The sequence below is a fragment of the Coregonus clupeaformis genome, chromosome 19 (genome assembly GCF_020615455.1).
Source record: "Coregonus clupeaformis isolate EN_2021a chromosome 19, ASM2061545v1, whole genome shotgun sequence".
NCBI classification, from domain to species: Eukaryota; Metazoa; Chordata; class Actinopteri; order Salmoniformes; family Salmonidae; genus Coregonus; species Coregonus clupeaformis.
Window position 1 is genome coordinate 8,297,972 of NC_059210.1, and position 13,577 is coordinate 8,311,548.

The window sequence follows — 13,577 nt, forward strand, 5'->3', positions numbered from 1 at the left end:
AAACACAGGTAGTATTACACAATGTCCTTCAACTAAACACAGGTAGTATTACACCATGTCGTTCAACTAAACACAGGTGGTGTTACACCATGTCCTTCAACTAAACACAGGTAGTATTACACCTTGTCCTTCAACTAAACACAGATAATATTACACCATGTCCTTCAACTAAACACATGTAGTATTACACCATGTCGTTCAACTAAACACAGCTAGTATTACACCATGTCCTTCAACTAAACACAGCTAGTATTACACCATGTCCTTCAACTAAACACAGCTAATATTACACCATGTCCTTCAACTAAACACAAGTGGTGTTACACCATCTCCTTCAACTAAACACAGGTAGTATTACACCTTGTCCTTCAACTAAACACAGATAATATTACACCATGTCCTTCAACTAAACACATGTAGTATTACACCATGTCCATCAACTAAACACAGGTAGTATTACACCATGTCCTTCAACTAAACACAGGTAGTATTACACCATGTCCTTCAACTAAAAACAGGTAGTATTACACCATGTCCTTCAACTAAACACAGGTAGTGTTACACCATGTCCTTCAACTAAACACAGCTAGTATTACACCTTGTCCTTCAACTAAACACAGGTAGTATTACACCATGTCCTTCAACTAAACACAGGTAGTATTACACCATGTCCTTCAACTAAACACAGGTAGTATTACACCATGTCCTTCAACTAAACACAGGTAGTATTACACCATGTCCTTCAACTAAACACAGGTAGTGTTACACCATGTCCTTCAACTAAACACAGCTAGTATTACACCTTGTCCTTCAACTAAACACAGCTAGTATTACACCATGTCCTTCAACTAAACACAGCTAGTATTACACCATGTCCTTCAACTAAACACAGGTAGTATTACACCATGTCCTTCAACTAAACACAGGTAGTGTTACACCATGTCCTTCAACTAAACACAGCTAGTATTACACCATGTCCTTCAACTAAACACAGCTAGTATTACACCATGTCCTTCAACTAAACACAGGTAGTATTACACCATGTCCTTCAACTAAACACAGGTAGTATTACACCATGTCCTTCAACTAAACACAGCTAATATTAAACCATGTCCTTCAACTAAACACAGCTAGTATTACACCATGTCCTTCAACTAAACACAGGTAGGGTTACACCATGTCATTCAACTAAACACAGCTAATATTACACCATGTCGTTCAACTAAACACAGCTAGTATTAAACCATGCCATTCAACTAAACACAGGTAGTATCACACCATGTCCTTCAACTAAACACAGCTAGTATTACACCATGTCCTTCAACTAAACACAGGTAGTATTACACCATGTCCTTCAACTAAACACAGGTAGTATTACACCATGTCCTTCAACTAAACACAGGTAGTATTACACCATGTCCTTCAACTAAACACAGCTAATATTAAACCATGTCCTTCAACTAAACACAGCTAGTATTACACCATGTCCTTCAACTAAACACAGCTAGTATTACACCTTGTCCTTCAACTAAACACAGCTAGTATTACACCATGTCCTTCAACTAAACACAGGTAGTATTACAACATGTCCTTCAACTAAACACATGTAGTATTACACCATGTCCTTCAACTAAACACAGGTAGTATTGCACCATGAGTTTCAACTAAGCACATCTAGTATTACACCATGTCCTTCAACTAAACACAGCTAGTATTACACCATGTTCTTCAACTAAACACAGGTAGTATTACAACATGTCCTTCAACTAAACACAGCTAGTATTACACCATTTTCTTCAACTAAACACAGGTAGTATTACACCATGTCCTTCAACTAAAAACAGCTAATATTAAACTATGTCCTTCAACTAAACACAGCTAGTATTACACCATGTCCTTCAACTAAACACAGGTAGTGTTACACCATGTCCTTCAACTAAACACAGCTAATATTACACCATGTCCTTCAACTAAACACAGGTAATATTACACCATGTACTTCAACTAAACACAGGTAGTGTTACACCATGTCCTTCAACTAAACACAGCTAGTATTACACCTTGTCCTTCAACTAAACACAGGTAGTTTTACACCATGTCCTTCAACTAAACACAGGTAGTATTACACCATGTCCTTCAACTAAACACAGGTAGTATTACACCATATCCTTCAACTAAACACAGGTAGTATTACACCATGTCCTTCAACTAAACACAGGTAGTGTTACACCATGTCCTTCAACTAAACACAGCTAGTATTACACCTTGTCCTTCAACTAAACACAGCTAGTATTACACCTTGTCCTTCAACTAAACACAGCTAGTATTACACCATGTCCTTCAACTAAACACATGTAGTATTACACCATGTCCTTCAACTAAACACAGGTAGTGTTACACCATGTCCTTCAACTAAACACAGCTAGTATTACACCTTGTCCTTCAACTAAACACAGCTTGAGCAAGGCACTTAACCCTAATTGTGCCCTTGAGCAAGGCACTTAACCCTAATTGCTCCTGTAAGTCGCTCTGGATAAGAGCGTCTGCCAAATGACTAAAATGTAAAATGTAAATGTAAATGTAATGTCCTTCATCTAAACAGAGCTAGTATTACACCATGTCCTTCAACTAAACACAGGTAATATTACACCATGTCATTCAACTAAACACAGCTAGTATTACACAATGTCCTTCAACTAAACACAGCTAGTATTACACCATGTCCTTCAACTAAACACAGGTGGTGTTACACCATGTCCTTCAACTAAACACAGGTAATATTACACCATGTCATTCAACTAAACACAGCTAGTATTACACCATGTCCTTCAACTAAACACAGCTAGTATTACACCATGTCCTTCAACTAAACACAGGTGGTGTTACACCATGTCCTTCAACTAAACACAGGTAGTATTACACCATGTCCTTCAACTAAACACAGGTAGTATTACACCATGTCCTTCAACTAAACACAGCTAATATTAAACCATGTCCTTCAACTAAACACAGCTAGTATTACACCATGTCCTTCAACTAAACACAAGTAGTGTTACACCATGTCATTCAACTAAACACAGCTAATATTACACCATGTTGTTCAACTAAACACAGCTAGTAAAATGCAAAACAAGAGTATTACACATGCCTTCAATAAAAAGAATATTAAACCATGTCCTTCAACTAAACACAGCTAGTATTACACCATGTCCTTCAACTAAACACAGCTAGTATTACACCTTGTCCTTCAACTAAACACAGCTAGTATTACACCATGTCCTTCAACTAAACACAGGTAGTATTACAACATGTCCTTCAACTAAACACATGTAGTATTACACCATGTCCTTCAACTAAACACAGGTAGTATTGCACCATGAGTTTCAACTAAGCACATCTAGTATTACACCATGTCCATCAACTAAACACAGCTAGTATTACACCATGTTCTTCAACTAAACACAGGTAGTATTACAACATGTCCTTCAACTAAACACAGCTAGTATTACACCATGTTCTTCAACTAAACACAGGTAGTATTACACCATGTACTTCAACTAAAAACAGCTAATATTAAACTATGTCCTTCAACTAAACACAGCTAGTATTACACCATGTCCTTCAACTAAACACAGGTAGTGTTACACCATGTCCTTCAACTAAACACAGCTAATATTACACCATGTCCTTCAACTAAACACAGGTAATATTACACCATGTACTTCAACTAAACACAGGTCGTTTTATACCATGTCCTTCAACTAAACACAGCTAGTATTACACCATGTCCTTCAACTAAACACAGCTAGTATTACACCATGTCCTTCAACTAAACACAGCTAGTATTACTCCATGTCCTTCAACTAAACAGGTAGTATTACACCATGTGATTCAACTAAACACAGCTAATATTACACCATGTCCTTCAACTAAACACAGCTAGTATTACACCATGTCCATCAACAAAACAACTAGTATTTCACCATGTCCTTCAACTAAACACAGCTAGTGTTACACCATGTCCTTTAACTAAACACAGCTAATATTACACCATGTCCTTCAACTAAACACAGGTAGTATTACACCATGTCCTTCAACTAAACACAGGTAGTATTACACTGTGTCCTTCAACTAAACACAGGTAGTAGTACACCATGTCCTTCAACTAAACACAGCTAATACTACACCATGTCCTTCAACTAAACACAGATAGTGTTACACCATGTCCTTCAACTAAACACATATAGTGTTACAACATGTCCTTCATCTAAACAGGTTGTATTACACCATGTCCTTCAACTAAACACAGCTAGTATTACACAATGTCCTTCAACTAAACACAGGTAGTATTACACCATGTCCTTCAACTAAACACAGGTAGTGTTAAACCATGTCCTTCAACTAAACACAGCTAATATTACACCATGTCCTTCAACTAAACACAACTAATATTACACCATGTCCTTCAACTAAACACAGCTAGTATTACACCATGTCCTTCAACTAAACACAGCTAATATTACACCATGTACTTCAACTAAACACAGGTAGTGTTACACCATGTCCTTCAACTAAACACAGGTAGTGTTACACCATGTCCTTCAACTAATCACAGCTAATATTACACCATGTCCTTCAAATAATCACAGCTAATATTACACCATGTCCTTCAACTAAACACAGGTAGTATTACACCATGTCCTTCAACTAAACACAGCTAATATTACACCATGTCCTTCAACTAAACAGGTAGTATTACACCATGTCCTTCAACTAAACACAGCTAATATTACACAATGTCCTTCAACTAAACACAGGTAGTATTACATCATGTCCTTCAACTAAACACAGGTAGTATTAAACCATGTCCTTCAACTAAACACAGCTAGTATTACATCATGTCCTTCAACTAAACACAGCTAATACTACACCATGTCCTTCAACTAAACACATATAGTGTTACACCATGTCCTTCATCTAAACACATCTAGTGTTACAACATGTCCTTCATCTAAACAGGTTGTATTACACCATGTCCTTCAACTAAACACAGCTAGTATTACACCATGTCCTTCAACTAAACCCAGCTAGTGTTACACCATGTCCTTCAACTAAACACAGGTAGTATTACACAATGTCCTTCAACTAAACACAGGTAGTATTACACCATGTCGTTCAACTAAACACAGGTGGTGTTACACCATGTCCTTCAACTAAACACAGGTAGTATTACACCTTGTCCTTCAACTAAACACAGATAATATTACACCATGTCCTTCAACTAAACACATGTAGTATTACACCATGTCGTTCAACTAAACACAGCTAGTATTACACCATGTCCTTCAACTAAACACAGCTAGTATTACACCATGTCCTTCAACTAAACACAGCTAATATTACACCATGTCCTTCAACTAAACACAAGTGGTGTTACACCATCTCCTTCAACTAAACACAGGTAGTATTACACCTTGTCCTTCAACTAAACACAGATAATATTACACCATGTCCTTCAACTAAACACATGTAGTATTACACCATGTCCATCAACTAAACACAGGTAGTATTACACCATGTCCTTCAACTAAACACAGGTAGTATTACACCATGTCCTTCAACTAAAAACAGGTAGTATTACACCATGTCCTTCAACTAAACACAGGTAGTGTTACATCATGTCCTTCAACTAAACACAGCTAGTGTTACACCATGTCCTTTAACTAAACACAGCTAATATTACACCATGTCCTTCAACTAAACACAGGTAGTATTACACCATGTCCTTCAACTAAACACAGGTAGTATTACACTGTGTCCTTCAACTAAACACAGGTAGTAGTACACCATGTCCTTCAACTAAACACAGCTAATACTACACCATGTCCTTCAACTAAACACAGATAGTGTTACACCATGTCCTTCAACTAAACACATATAGTGTTACAACATGTCCTTCATCTAAACAGGTTGTATTACACCATGTCCTTCAACTAAACACAGCTAGTATTACACAATGTCCTTCAACTAAACACAGGTAGTATTACACCATGTCCTTCAACTAAACACAGGTAGTGTTAAACCATGTCCTTCAACTAAACACAGCTAATATTACACCATGTCCTTCAACTAAACACAACTAATATTACACCATGTCCTTCAACTAAACACAGCTAGTATTACACCATGTCCTTCAACTAAACACAGCTAATATTACACCATGTACTTCAACTAAACACAGGTAGTGTTACACCATGTCCTTCAACTAAACACAGGTAGTGTTACACCATGTCCTTCAACTAATCACAGCTAATATTACACCATGTCCTTCAAATAATCACAGCTAATATTACACCATGTCCTTCAACTAAACACAGGTAGTATTACACCATGTCCTTCAACTAAACACAGCTAATATTACACCATGTCCTTCAACTAAACAGGTAGTATTACACCATGTCCTTCAACTAAACACAGCTAATATTACACAATGTCCTTCAACTAAACACAGGTAGTATTACATCATGTCCTTCAACTAAACACAGGTAGTATTAAACCATGTCCTTCAACTAAACACAGCTAGTATTACATCATGTCCTTCAACTAAACACAGCTAATACTACACCATGTCCTTCAACTAAACACATATAGTGTTACACCATGTCCTTCATCTAAACACATCTAGTGTTACAACATGTCCATCATCTAAACAGGTTGTATTACACCATGTCCTTCAACTAAACACAGCTAGTATTACACCATGTCCTTCAACTAAACCCAGCTAGTGTTACACCATGTCCTTCAACTAAACACAGGTAGTATTACACAATGTCCTTCAACTAAACACAGGTAGTATTACACCATGTCGTTCAACTAAACACAGGTGGTGTTACACCATGTCCTTCAACTAAACACAGGTAGTATTACACCTTGTCCTTCAACTAAACACAGATAATATTACACCATGTCCTTCAACTAAACACATGTAGTATTACACCATGTCGTTCAACTAAACACAGCTAGTATTACACCATGTCCTTCAACTAAACACAGCTAGTATTACACCATGTCCTTCAACTAAACACAGCTAATATTACACCATGTCCTTCAACTAAACACAAGTGGTGTTACACCATCTCCTTCAACTAAACACAGGTAGTATTACACCTTGTCCTTCAACTAAACACAGATAATATTACACCATGTCCTTCAACTAAACACATGTAGTATTACACCATGTCCATCAACTAAACACAGGTAGTATTACACCATGTCCTTCAACTAAACACAGGTAGTATTACACCATGTCCTTCAACTAAAAACAGGTAGTATTACACCATGTCCTTCAACTAAACACAGGTAGTGTTACATCATGTCCTTCAACTAAACACAGCTAGTATTACACCTTGTCCTTCAACTAAACACAGGTAGTGTTACACCATGTCCTTCAACTAAACACAGGTAGTATTACACCATGTCCTTCAACTAAACACAGGTAGTATTACACCATGTCCTTCAACTAAACACAGGTAGTATTACACCATGTCCTTCAACTAAACACAGGTAGTGTTACACCATGTCCTTCAACTAAACACAGCTAGTATTACACCTTGTCCTTCAACTAAACACAGCTAGTATTACACCTTGTCCTTCAACTAAACACAGCTAGTATTACACCATGTCCTTCAACTAAACACAGGTAGTATTACACCATGTCCTTCAACTAAACACATGTAGTGTTACACCATGTCCTTCAACTAAACACAGCTAGTATTACACCATGTCCTTCAACTAAACACAGCTAGTATTACACCATGTCCTTCAACTAAACACAGGTAGTATTACATCATGTACTTCAACTAAACACAGGTAGTATTACACCATGTCCTTCAACTAAACACAGCTAATATTAAACCATGTCCTTCAACTAAACACAGCTATTATTACACCATGTCCTTCAACTAAACACAGGTAGTGTTACACCATGTCATTCAACTAAACACAGCTAATATTACACCATGTCGTTCAACTAAACACAGCTAGTATTAAACCATGTCATTCAACTAAACACAGGTAGTATTACACCATGTCCTTCAACTAAACACAGCTAGTATTACACCATGTCCTTCAACTAAACACAGGTAGTATTACACCATGTCCTTCAACTAAACACAGGTAGTATTACACCATGTCCTTCAACTAAACACAGGTAGTATTACACCATGTCCTTCAACTAAACACAGCTAATATTAAACCATGTCCTTCAACTAAACACAGCTAGTATTACACCATGTCCTTCAACTAAACACAGCTAGTATTACACCTTGTCCTTCAACTAAACACAGCTAGTATTACACCATGTCCTTCAACTAAACACAGGTAGTATTACAACATGTCCTTCAACTAAACACATGTAGTATTACACCATGTCCTTCAACTAAACACAGGTAGTATTGCACCATGAGTTTCAACTAAGCACATCTAGTATTACACCATGTCCTTCAACTAAACACAGCTAGTATTACACCATGTTCTTCAACTAAACACAGGTAGTATTACAACATGTCCTTCAACTAAACACAGCTAGTATTACACCATGTTCTTCAACTAAACACAGGTAGTGTTACACCATGTCATTCAACTAAACACAGCTAATATTACACCATGTCGTTCAACTAAACACAGCTAATATTAAACCATGTCCTTCAACTAAACACAGGTAGTGTTAAACCATGTCCTTCAACTAAACACAGCTAGTATTACACCATGTCCTTCAACTAAACACAGGTAGTGTTACACCATGTACTTCAACTAAACACAGGTAGTATTAAACCATGTCCTTCAACTAAACACAGCTAGTATTACACCATGTCCTTCAACTAAACACAGCTAGTATTACACCATGTCCTTCAACTAAACACAGGAAGTATTACTCCATGTCCTTCAACTAAAACAGGTAGTATTACACCATGTCCTTCAACTAAACACAGCTAGTATTACACCATGTCCTTCAACTAAACACAGCTAGTATTACACCATGATCCATCAACAACACAACTAGTATTACACCATGTCCTTCAACTAAACACAGGTAGTGTTACACCATGTCCTTCAACTAAACACAGGTAATATTACACCATGTCCTTCAACTAAACACATGTAGTATTACACCATGTCCATCAACTAAACACAGGTAGTATTACACCATGTCCTTCAACTAAACACAGGTAGTATTACACCATGTCCTTCAACTAAACACAGGTAGTGTTACACCATGTCCTTCAACTAAACACAGCTAGTATTACACCATGTCCTTCAACTAAACACAGGTAGTATTACACCATGTCCTTCAACTAAACACAGGTAGTATTACACCGTGTCCTTCAACTAAACACAGGTAGTAGTACACCATGTCCTTCAACTAAACACAGGTAGTATTACACCATGTCCTTCAACTAAACACAGGTAGTGTTACACCATGTCCTTCAACTAAACACAGCTAGTGTTACACCATGTCCTTCAACTAAACACAGGTAGTATTACACCTTGTCCTTCAACTAAACACAGCTAGTATTACACCATGTCCTTCAACTAAACACAGGTAGTGTTACACCATGTCCTTCAACTAAACACAGGTAGTGTTACACCATGTCCTTAAACTAAACACAGCTAGTATTACACCTTGTCCTTCAACTAAACACAGGTTGAGCAAGGTCTACTTAACCCTAATTGTCCTTCAAGGCAACTAAACACACTATATTGCTCCTGTAAGTCGCTCTGGATAAGAGTCGTCTGCCAATGACTAAAATGTAAAATGTAAATGTAAATGTACACATGTCCTTCAACTAAACAGAGCTAGTATTACACCATGTCCTTCAACTAAACACAGGTAATATTACACAATGTCATTCAACTAAACACAGCTAGTATTACACAATGTCCTTCAACTAAACACAGCTAGTATTACACCATGTCCTTCAACTAAACACAGGTGGTGTTACACCATGTCCTTCAACTAAACACAGGTAATATTACACCATGTCATTCAACTAAACACAGCTAGTATTACACCATGTCCTTCAACTAAACACAGCTAGTATTACACCATGTCCTTCAACTAAACACAGGTGGTGTTACACCATGTCCTTCAACTAAACACAGGTAGTATTACACCATGTCATTCAACTAAACACAGGTAGTATTAAACCATGTCCTTCAACTAAACACAGCTAGTATTACACCATGTCCTTCAACTAAACACAGGTAGTGTTACACCATGTCATTCAACTAAACACAGCTAATATTACACCATGTCGTTCAACTAAACACAGCTAATATTAAACCATGTCATTCAACTAAACACAGGTAGTATTAAACCATGTCCTTCAACTAAACACAGCTAGTATTACACCATGTCCTTCAACTAAACACAGGTAGTGTTACACCATGTCATTCAACTAAACACAGCTAATATTAAACCATGTCCTTCAACTAAACACAGCTAGTATTACACCATGTCCTTCAACTAAACACAGCTAGTATTACACCTTGTCCTTCAACTAAACACAGGTAGTATTACACCATGTCCTTCAACTAAACACAGGTAGTATTACAACATGTCCTTCAACTAAACACATGTAGTATTACACCATGTCCTTCAACTAAACACAGGTAGTATTGCACCATGAGTTTCAATTAAGCACATCTAGTATTACACCATGTCCATCAACTAAACACAGCTAGTATTACACCATGTTCTTCAACTAAACACAGGTAGTATTACAACATGTCCTTCAACTAAACACAGCTAGTATTACACCATGTTCTTCAACTAAACACAGGTAGTATTACACCATGTCCTTCAACTAAAAACAGCTAATATTAAACTATGTCCTTCAACTAAACACAGCTAGTATTACACCATGTCCTTCAACTAAACACAGGTAGTGTTACACCATGTCCTTCAACTAAACACAGCATAATATTCCACCATGTACTTCAACTAAACACAGGTCGTTTTATACCATGTCCTTCAACTAAACACAGCTAGTATTACACCATGTCCTTCAACTAAACACAGCTAGTATTACACCATGTCCTTCAACTAAACACAGCTAGTATTACTCCATGGCCTTCAACTAAACAGGTAGTATTACACCATGTCCTTCAACTAAACACAGCTAATATTACACCATGTCCTTCAACTAAACACAGCTAGTATTACACCATGTCCATCAACAAAACAACTAGTATTTCACCATGTCCTTCAACTAAACACAGCTAGTGTTACACCATGTCCTTTAACTAAACACAGCTAATATTACACCATGTCCTTCAACTAAACACAGGTAGTATTACACCATGTCCTTCAACTAAACACAGGTAGTATTACACTGTGTCCTTCAACTAAACACAGGTAGTAGTACACCATGTCCTTCAACTAAACACAGCTAATACTACACCATGTCCTTCAACTAAACACAGATAGTGTTACACCATGTCCTTCAACTAAACACATATAGTGTTACAACATGTCCTTCATCTAAAAAGGTTGTATTACACCATGTCCTTCAACTAAACACAGCTAGTATTACACCATGTCCTTCAACTAAACACAGGTAGTGTTACACCATGTCCTTCAACTAAACACAGGTAGTATTACACAATGTCCTTAAACTAAACACAGGTAGTATTACACCATGTCCTTCAACTAAACACAGGTAGTGTTAAACCATGTCCTTCAACTAAACACAGCTAATATTACACCATGTCCTTCAACTAAACACAACTAATATTACACCATGTCCTTCAACTAAACACAGCTAGTATTACACCATGTCCTTCAACTAAACACAGCTAATATTACACCATGTACTTCAACTAAACACAGGTAGTGTAACACCATGTCCTTCAACTAAACACAGGTAGTGTTACACCATGTACTTCAACTAATCACAGCTAATATTACACCATGTCCTTCAAATAATCACAGCTAATATTACACCATGTCCTTCAACTAAACACAGGTAGTATTACACCATGTCCTTCAACTAAACACAGCTAATATTACACCATGTCCTTCAACTAAACAGGTAGTATTACACCATGTCCTTCAACTAAACACAGCTAGTATTACATCATGTCCTTCAACTAAACACAGCTAATACTACACCATGTCCTTCAACTAAACACATATAGTGTTACACCATGTCCTTCAACTAAACACATCTAGTGTTACAACATGTCCTTCATCTAAACAGGTTGTATTACACCATGTCCTTCAACTAAACACAGCTAGTATTACACCATGTCCTTCAACTAAACCCAGCTAGTGTTACACCATGTCCTTCAACTAAACACAGGTAGTATTACACAATGTCATTCAACTAAACACAGGTAGTATTACACCATGTCATTCAACTAAACACAGGTAGTGTTAAACCATGTCCTTCAACTAAACACAGCTAGTATTACACCATGTCCTTCAACTAAACACAGCTAATATTACACCATGTCCTTCAACTAAACACAGGTAGTATTACATCATGTCCTTCAACTAAACACAGGTAGTATTAAACCATGTCCTTCAACTAAACACAGCTACTATTACACCATGTCCTTCAACTAACCTAACTAGTATTACACCATGTCCTTCAACTAAAACACAGCTAATATTACAACATGTTCTTCAACTAAACAAAGGTAGAATTACACCGTGTCCTTCAACTAAACACAGCTACTATTACACCATGTCCTTCAACTAACCTAGCTAGTATTACACCATGTCCTTCAACTAAACACAGCTAATATTACAACATGTCCTTCAATTAAACACAGGTAGTATTACACCATGTCCTTCAACTAAACACAGGTAGTATTACACCATGTCCTTCAACTAAACACAGCTAATATTACAACATGTCCTTCAACTAAACAAAGGTAGAATTACACTGTGTCCTTCAACTAAACACAGGTAGTATTACACCATGTCCTTCAACTAAACACAGGTAGTGTTACACCATGTCCTTCAACTAAACACAGCTAGTATTACACCTTGTCCTTCAACTAAACACAGGTAGTATTACACCATGTCCTTCAACTAAACACAGGTAGTATTACACCATGTCCTTCAACTAAACACAGGTAGTATTACACCATGTCCTTCAACTAAACACAGGTAGTATTACACCATGTCCTTCAACTAAACACAGGTAGTGTTACACCATGTCCTTCAACTAAACACAGCTAGTATTACACCTTGTCCTTCAACTAAACACAGCTAGTATTACACCTTGTCCTTCAACTAAACACAGCTAGTATTACACCATGTCATTCAACTAAACACAGGTAGTATTACACCATGTCCTTCAACTAAACACAGGTAGTGTTACACCATGTCCTTCAACTAAACACAGCTAGTATTACACCATGTCCTTCAACTAAACACAGCTAGTATTACACCATGTCCTTCAACTAAACACAGGTAGTATTACACCATGTCCTTCAACTAAACACAGGTAGTATTACACCATGTCCTTCAACTAAACACAGCTAATATTAAACCATGTCCTTCAACT

At 37.1% G+C, this 13,577-nt stretch overlaps 1 protein-coding gene across 1 annotated transcript in view; it reads left to right on the forward strand.

Annotated features, from left to right (window-relative positions):
* LOC121531553 (cGMP-inhibited 3',5'-cyclic phosphodiesterase A-like) overlaps positions 1-13,577 on the forward strand; it is a 262,796-nt gene that overhangs the window by 79,723 nt on the left and 169,496 nt on the right. The window lies entirely within an intron of this gene.